Source organism: Macaca thibetana, chromosome 14 (assembly GCF_024542745.1).
Source record: "Macaca thibetana thibetana isolate TM-01 chromosome 14, ASM2454274v1, whole genome shotgun sequence".
NCBI lineage: Eukaryota > Metazoa > Chordata > Mammalia > Primates > Cercopithecidae > Macaca > Macaca thibetana.
The window spans coordinates 4,217,837-4,223,836 of NC_065591.1; the positions used below are offsets into that span (position 1 = coordinate 4,217,837).

Below are 6,000 nucleotides of genomic sequence, written 5' to 3' on the forward strand. Positions count from 1 at the left end.
TTAGCTGGGCCTGCAGTCCCAGCTACTTGGGAGGTTGAGGTGGGAGGATCGCTTAAGGCCAGCAGTTCAAGGTTGCAGTGTGCTAGATGGCACCTATGAAGAGCTGCTGCACTCCAGCCTGGGGACAGGGTCTCGCTCTGTCACCCAGGCTGGAGTACACTGGTGCGATCGAGCTCACTGCAGCCTTCAACTCCGGGGCTCGAGATCCTTTGCCTCAGCGTCCCGAGTACTGGGACAACAGGTGCACACCAGCATGCCCAGCGAATTTCTTTTTTTCTTTCTTTTTTTTTTTTTTTTGTAGATACAAGGTCTCCCTATGTTACCCAGGCTAGTCTGGAACTCCTGGCCTCAAACGATCCTCTCACCTTGGTCTCCCAAAGTGCAGCGATTACAGGTGGGAGCCACCGCACCCCTGCCCCAGGCCAAAAGATATTTCTTTTCAGTAAGATTTAGCAGAGGGTTAGCTTCCAGTTCTAGGGGACCTAATATCGAAACAACCCTGCCTCCCCAACTTTTTATTGAGTCCCACTTAAAAGACTCTTCCTTGTTCCTTGAGTATCTGGTGAATATTTCTCTAACCAGAGGAGAAATAGGACTGACTCAGGGCTCTGGAGCCGGTGACTCACCCACACGGTCAAACACGGGAATGAAGACGGGGGCAGGCGGCCAGCCCCTCCTGCACCACGGCCTTGGGCCCGGCCGGGTTCGAGGGCTGGATCATGCCTTAAGGACCTTGTGGGTGAAGTCCCCCCGATAGAGCCTGTGCAGCTAAGTCAACACTGAGCCCAAAGGGAGCGCATGGGATTGCAGGGAGAGCTCATCGGATGCCTCCGGAGCTTCCCTCAGCAGAAAATGAATTCCTCCCCAAGGGTCCCGACACGTCCACAGATTCCAGTGGGAGGAAGCCCTGTCCCTTCTCACCCGAGGCCTTCCAGCGCCGAGGATCAGGCATCCGTTAGACTATCCAGGTGATGGAAACGTAACAGAAAGCCCCAAAGCACGGTTCTGGTGATTTTAAACACACCCCGAAGGAGGGACGGTTCCAAATTTAGAGCCTCACGACTAGCTGCAGCCGCGCCTCGCTGCCTCCATTGACCTGATTGCAAAACCTTCGCTCAGGTACAGGCCGGGTGGGTCTCCAGCTGCTCCGCCACGTCCCACGTCCCACAGCGAGCCCCTCAAACCGCGGACCCCAGGCGCCTTGACCCCGCGGACCCCATCTCTTTCCCCTGCACACGGATCCCTTCCCTTGGAGCCCAAATCCCCTCCCCTCGGACCCTATCCCTTTTCTCTGCGCCCCGACCCTTTCCCCTCGAGCTCCAATTCCCTTCCCTCGGACCCCATCCCTGTAGCCCTGCGCCTGGACCCCTTCCCGTCAGACCCCAATCCCCTCCCCTCGGATCTCATCCCTTTCCCTCTGCGCCCGGACCCCCCCTTCTAAAACCCCTCGCCCTTTCCTTGAGACCCCCCACACCCACCTTCCACGGCTCCTCGAACCCCGGCCCCCTCCGCTCGGACCTCCGAACCCCACAGGCCCAGCCCCTCCCCCTCGGGCCCCAATCCCTTCTCCCTCGGAGCCCATCCCCCTCTCCTATTCCCTCGGACCCACGACCCCTCCCAGCCTGGCCCCTCTCCGGCCCTGGGGCCCCCCAGGGTCCAGGGACCCTCCCCGCAGAGCTGAGACCCCCGCTTTGGCCCCTCTCCAACCTTCCTCCGTGGACCCCAGCCCCGAGCCTTCCGTGCCCCCTTGTCCCCTGGGACCCAGACCCGTCCTCGTGGCCCTCGTGAACCCCCGGCCCTCGCCCGGCCCCGCCCCAGGCCGGGAAAGCCTCGCCACTCTGCCCCGGCCCCCGAAACCGCGAGCGGAAGAGCGGTGAGACCGCTGCGGCCGCTGCTTCCTTCCCCTTTCGCGGCCCGGCGACGCCACAGGAGGGAAGAAGCAGAGCCGGGCCTGCATCTCCGGCGGACGCCGCACTCGCTCACCGCCGCCTGGGGTCGGTCCGGCCCGGGTCGGCCCTGGATCCCGCCGCGCCCGCCGCTCCCAGACGCCAGGCTCTACTTCCGGTTCCGCGGGCGGGGGCGGGGCCGCATCCGGGTCCCCGCGCGGTTCCGCCCCCGACCCCTCCCCCTCCTGCGTCTCTGCCCCCAAGAGCCCCGGGGGTCCGCCAGCAGCTGGCGAAACGCGAGCCCGGCCCTGGCGAGTTTGCAGAGCGCGCTCGAAAGTAGCGTTGCGCGCGCAGACGAGGGGCGCTGAGAAGCACACAGCCCACGGCGGGGTGTCAGGATCCGCGGCGCTTCTCAGGACCGAGGGAAGGAAGCCAGCCCAGGCGATGCGCATGCCTTGAGCCCGGGAGCGGGGAGCCTCTTCATCTCTCCATCTTCTCTTCGCGCGCTCCCAGCCGTCCTCGTCCGCTTACCATACACCCCTCCAGAAAGGGCCACATGCGTGCCAGGGACGCGAGCCCCGGCCACAGGGACCTAGCAGCCTAGAAGGTGAGTCAAGCGTTAAACCACATGGGTACTCACCTGGGAAATGAGATAAATGCCAAGAAGTGAGAGTTTCATGCCATCGTGCTGGAGAGACGGTAGGACCTGAACCCCTGGGAGACCAGAGGTTTCTCTGGGCGATTCACATGTTAGCTAAGATGTGAAGGCCCCATAGGAGTAAACAAGGTTAGGAGGGAAGAATTTTCCAGGCAGGCCAACAGCAGGTTCAGAGGCCCCGAGGCAGGAAAGGTCTTGCAGCAGGGGAACTGAAGGAGGCTCAGCTCAGCATGGCAGAGGGCTGGTGGTGCAGCGGAGCTGCGGTGTGAGAGGGGCCAGGTCATGCAGAGGCCGAAAGAGCACAGCGAGGACCTCGCTCTTTATTCTGGGAGACATGGGAAGTCCTTGGAGGAAGTTAAGCAGATAAGAGACATCATGAAGTTTGGGCCAGGAGCAGTGGCCCACGCCTGTAATCCTAGCCTTTTGGGAGGCTGACATGGGAGGATCACCCGAGGCCAGGAGTTCGAGACCAGCCTGGTCAGCATAGTGAGACCCTCCCCGCCGGCCGCCCGCCATCGCTGAATAAATAAATAAGACATCATGAAGTTTGAATTGTAATGAGATCATTCTGGCTGCTGTGCGGAGAATGGATGGGAGAAGGGCCAGGTAGAGCCTAATGTAGCCAATTCAGGCAGACCACTGGTGGCAGCAGGTAAGATGGGGAGAAGTGGATAGATGCAAGAGGCATTTAGAAAGCTAAACTGTTAGATGTGAGGATGAATTGGGAGTGCGGGTGGCAGAAGGAAATGTCAGGTGTTGATCATTTTTTAGAGGTAAAATCATTACTTTCATACACGTATAAAATAAACACGTCCCATATTTTATTTAACTCAATAATGAATACATCATAAGTGACCCTCCTGCACTGGGATTACATATGTGAGCCCCTTGCTCCAGGAAAAAAAGTAAAAATTATGTTTTATAATCATGTTACTGTAAGGAAAAATATATTGCTATATATATACATTTTTTTTTTTTTCAAGACAGAGTCTCACTCTCTCATCCAGGCTGGAGTATAGTGGCTGTGGACCACGAAGGCAAAAAAAATCAGAACTCAGCCTTCCTCACAGGCAATCCCGGTTTGAGAGGCAGATGATTGAAAGGGTCCTGGAGAGGGCTCCAAAAGGAGGCATCTTGACTGAGTGTAACAAATGTGGGTATTGGAGGCCAAATAGGGCATAAACGGGGCAGGCGTACCCGGAAACGGGGGCCTCACATTCGAAGATTTTTCCGGCAGGGTATTCCATTTTTTCCTCAAAACAGCTTTACAAGCTGGAAATCATTTTTGTAAGACCAGCTTTATTGACATATAATTCACATACAATTCAGTACAAACAGTCAGTGTTTTGGGGGTTTTTTGTAGCATATTCACAGGGTGGTACAACCGTCTCCACAGCCTAATTTTAGAACATTTACCCTCTCCCAGAAAGAAACCCTACTCATCAACTGCCAGTCCCCTTTCGTCCCCTCTCCATCAGCCTGAGCAGCCAGTCCCCCTCCGTCCCCTGTCCGCCAGCGCGAGCAGCCAGTCCCCCTTCGTCCCCTGTCCGCCAGCCCGAGCAGCCAGTCCCCCTCCGTCCCCTGTCCGCCAGCCTGAGCAGCCAGTCCCCCTCCGTCCCCTGTCCGCCAGCCCGAGCAGCCAGTCCCCCTTCGTCCCGTCCCCCAGCCCGAGCAGCCATGAGTCTACTTTCTGCCAATAAGGTGGATATCATTGCTTCCATCTGACAGAGAAGGAAAGCCAAAGCTCACGGCAGACTTTGCAGCAGGAGGGCAGTGTTCGTGGCTTAGAAACCCCAGTCTGCTGCCAGGGAAGAGCGGGCTGCTTCAGAGTGGCTCCCAGGGAGAAAGGGGCAGCGCGCTCTTCCACATGCCCATTGTGCTCCGCAGGACAATGTGTGGCAGAGACTGAGGCTGGCCACAGAGGAATTACACATACAGTGTAAAATTTGCAAAGCAATGAGTATAGCTGTGCTCAGAAATAGTTGGAGGCCGGGCGCGGTAGCTCATGCCTATAATCCTGGCACTTTGGGAGGCCGAGGCAGGCGGATCACTTGAGGTTAGGAATCTGAGACCAGCCTGGCCAGCATGGTGAAGCCCCGTCTCTACTAAAATTCAAACAAACAAACAAACAAAAACAAAAACAAAAAAACTGGTGGCCAGGCGTGGTGGCTCACGCCTGTAATCCCAGCACTTTGGGAGGCCAAGGCAGGTGGATCACTTGAGGTCAGGAGTCCGAGACCATCCAGGCCAACCTGGTAAAACCCCATCTCTAATAAATACACAAAAATTAGCCAGGCATGGTGGCAGGCGCCTGTAATCCCAGCTACCTGGGAGGCTGAGGCAGGAGAATCGCTCAAACCCAGGAGGTGAAGGTTGCAGTGAGCTGAGATCGCGCCATTGCACTCCAGCCTGGGAGACAGAGCGGGACTCCATAAAAAAAAGAAAAGGTGATACCTCTGTGAGCCAGAAATGAAGAGGAATGCAAAGTGCTGAGTGGGCCTGCAGCTACCAACCTGCTGGGCTGGGTCACCCATGCTTGTAAAAGAAGCACGCAGCCAGGGGCGTACTGGTGGTCCCAGCTACTTGGGGAGGCTGAGGTGGGAGGAATCACTGGAGCCCAGGAGTGCAAGACCAACTAGAGAAAAGGTCTGAATAGGGATCCTGAAGAGATGAGCTGACACCACTGTCAGGTCTTGAGGCCACAGAATGAATGAGGGCTTGGATCCTGGCAAATGAGGTTCTGGGAAGACGGAAGAGGTCTGGCTTGCAAACGGGGTCTTATTAGGTAGATGAAACCTCACAAGTAGAAGTTGTCAGAGATGATAAATGGCTCTCTTCAGACCTTTCAAGGTGTTAGTTCAGTTAATCTCTCGGGCCTGGGTGCAGTAATGGAGATTCTCCACAGATGCAAATTGCCCTGACAATGGACAGCTTTGCAGGGACCCTTCATCTGTTGGCCCTATAACAGCCATTTCAAAAAAATGTCAAAAGTACAGTTTGGGGTAAATGTTTCTGTTGTGGTCGAGACAGAGTCTGGCTCTGCTCTGTCGCCCAGGCTGGAGCACAGCAGTGCGATCACACAGCTCACTGCAACCTCCACCTCCCAGGCTCAAGCCATCTTTCCACCTCAGCCTCCTGAGTAGCTGCGGCTGCAGGCACACCCCACCACACCCAGCTAACTTTTGTACTGTTTGTAGAGACGGGGTTTTGCCATGTTGCCCAGGTTGGTCTCGAACTGATGAGCTCAAGCAATCCATCCACCTCGGCCTCCCAAAGTGCTGGGATTACAGGCGTGAGCCACCGTGCCCGGCCTGGAGTAAAATCTCTTGATTTCCTTCAGTATCATTGCTTATAAGACACATCCTAATTTAAGATACCAAAATATGAAAAAATGTTCACAGCAGAATTGATGAAATATAGTGTGTGCGTGCTGGGTTGTGATATAAAATATTTCAG

The 6,000-nt window shown here is 56.2% G+C and overlaps 1 protein-coding gene across 5 annotated transcripts in view; it reads right to left on the reverse strand.

Moving 5' to 3' along the window:
* CTTN (cortactin) overlaps positions 1-2,075 on the reverse strand; it is a 38,697-nt gene extending 36,622 nt beyond the window's left edge. For 4 of the 5 annotated variants that reach the window (XR_007719351.1, XM_050758186.1, XM_050758183.1 and 1 more), the window contains exon 1: positions 1,984-2,075. The gene's annotated coding sequence lies outside the window, so the exon portion shown is untranslated. Of the gene's footprint in view, positions 1-921; positions 1,394-1,983 lie in introns of those variants that run through there. The other variant, XM_050758184.1, reaches the window with a different exon arrangement.
* Between the last annotated feature and the right edge of the window lie 3,925 nt (positions 2,076-6,000).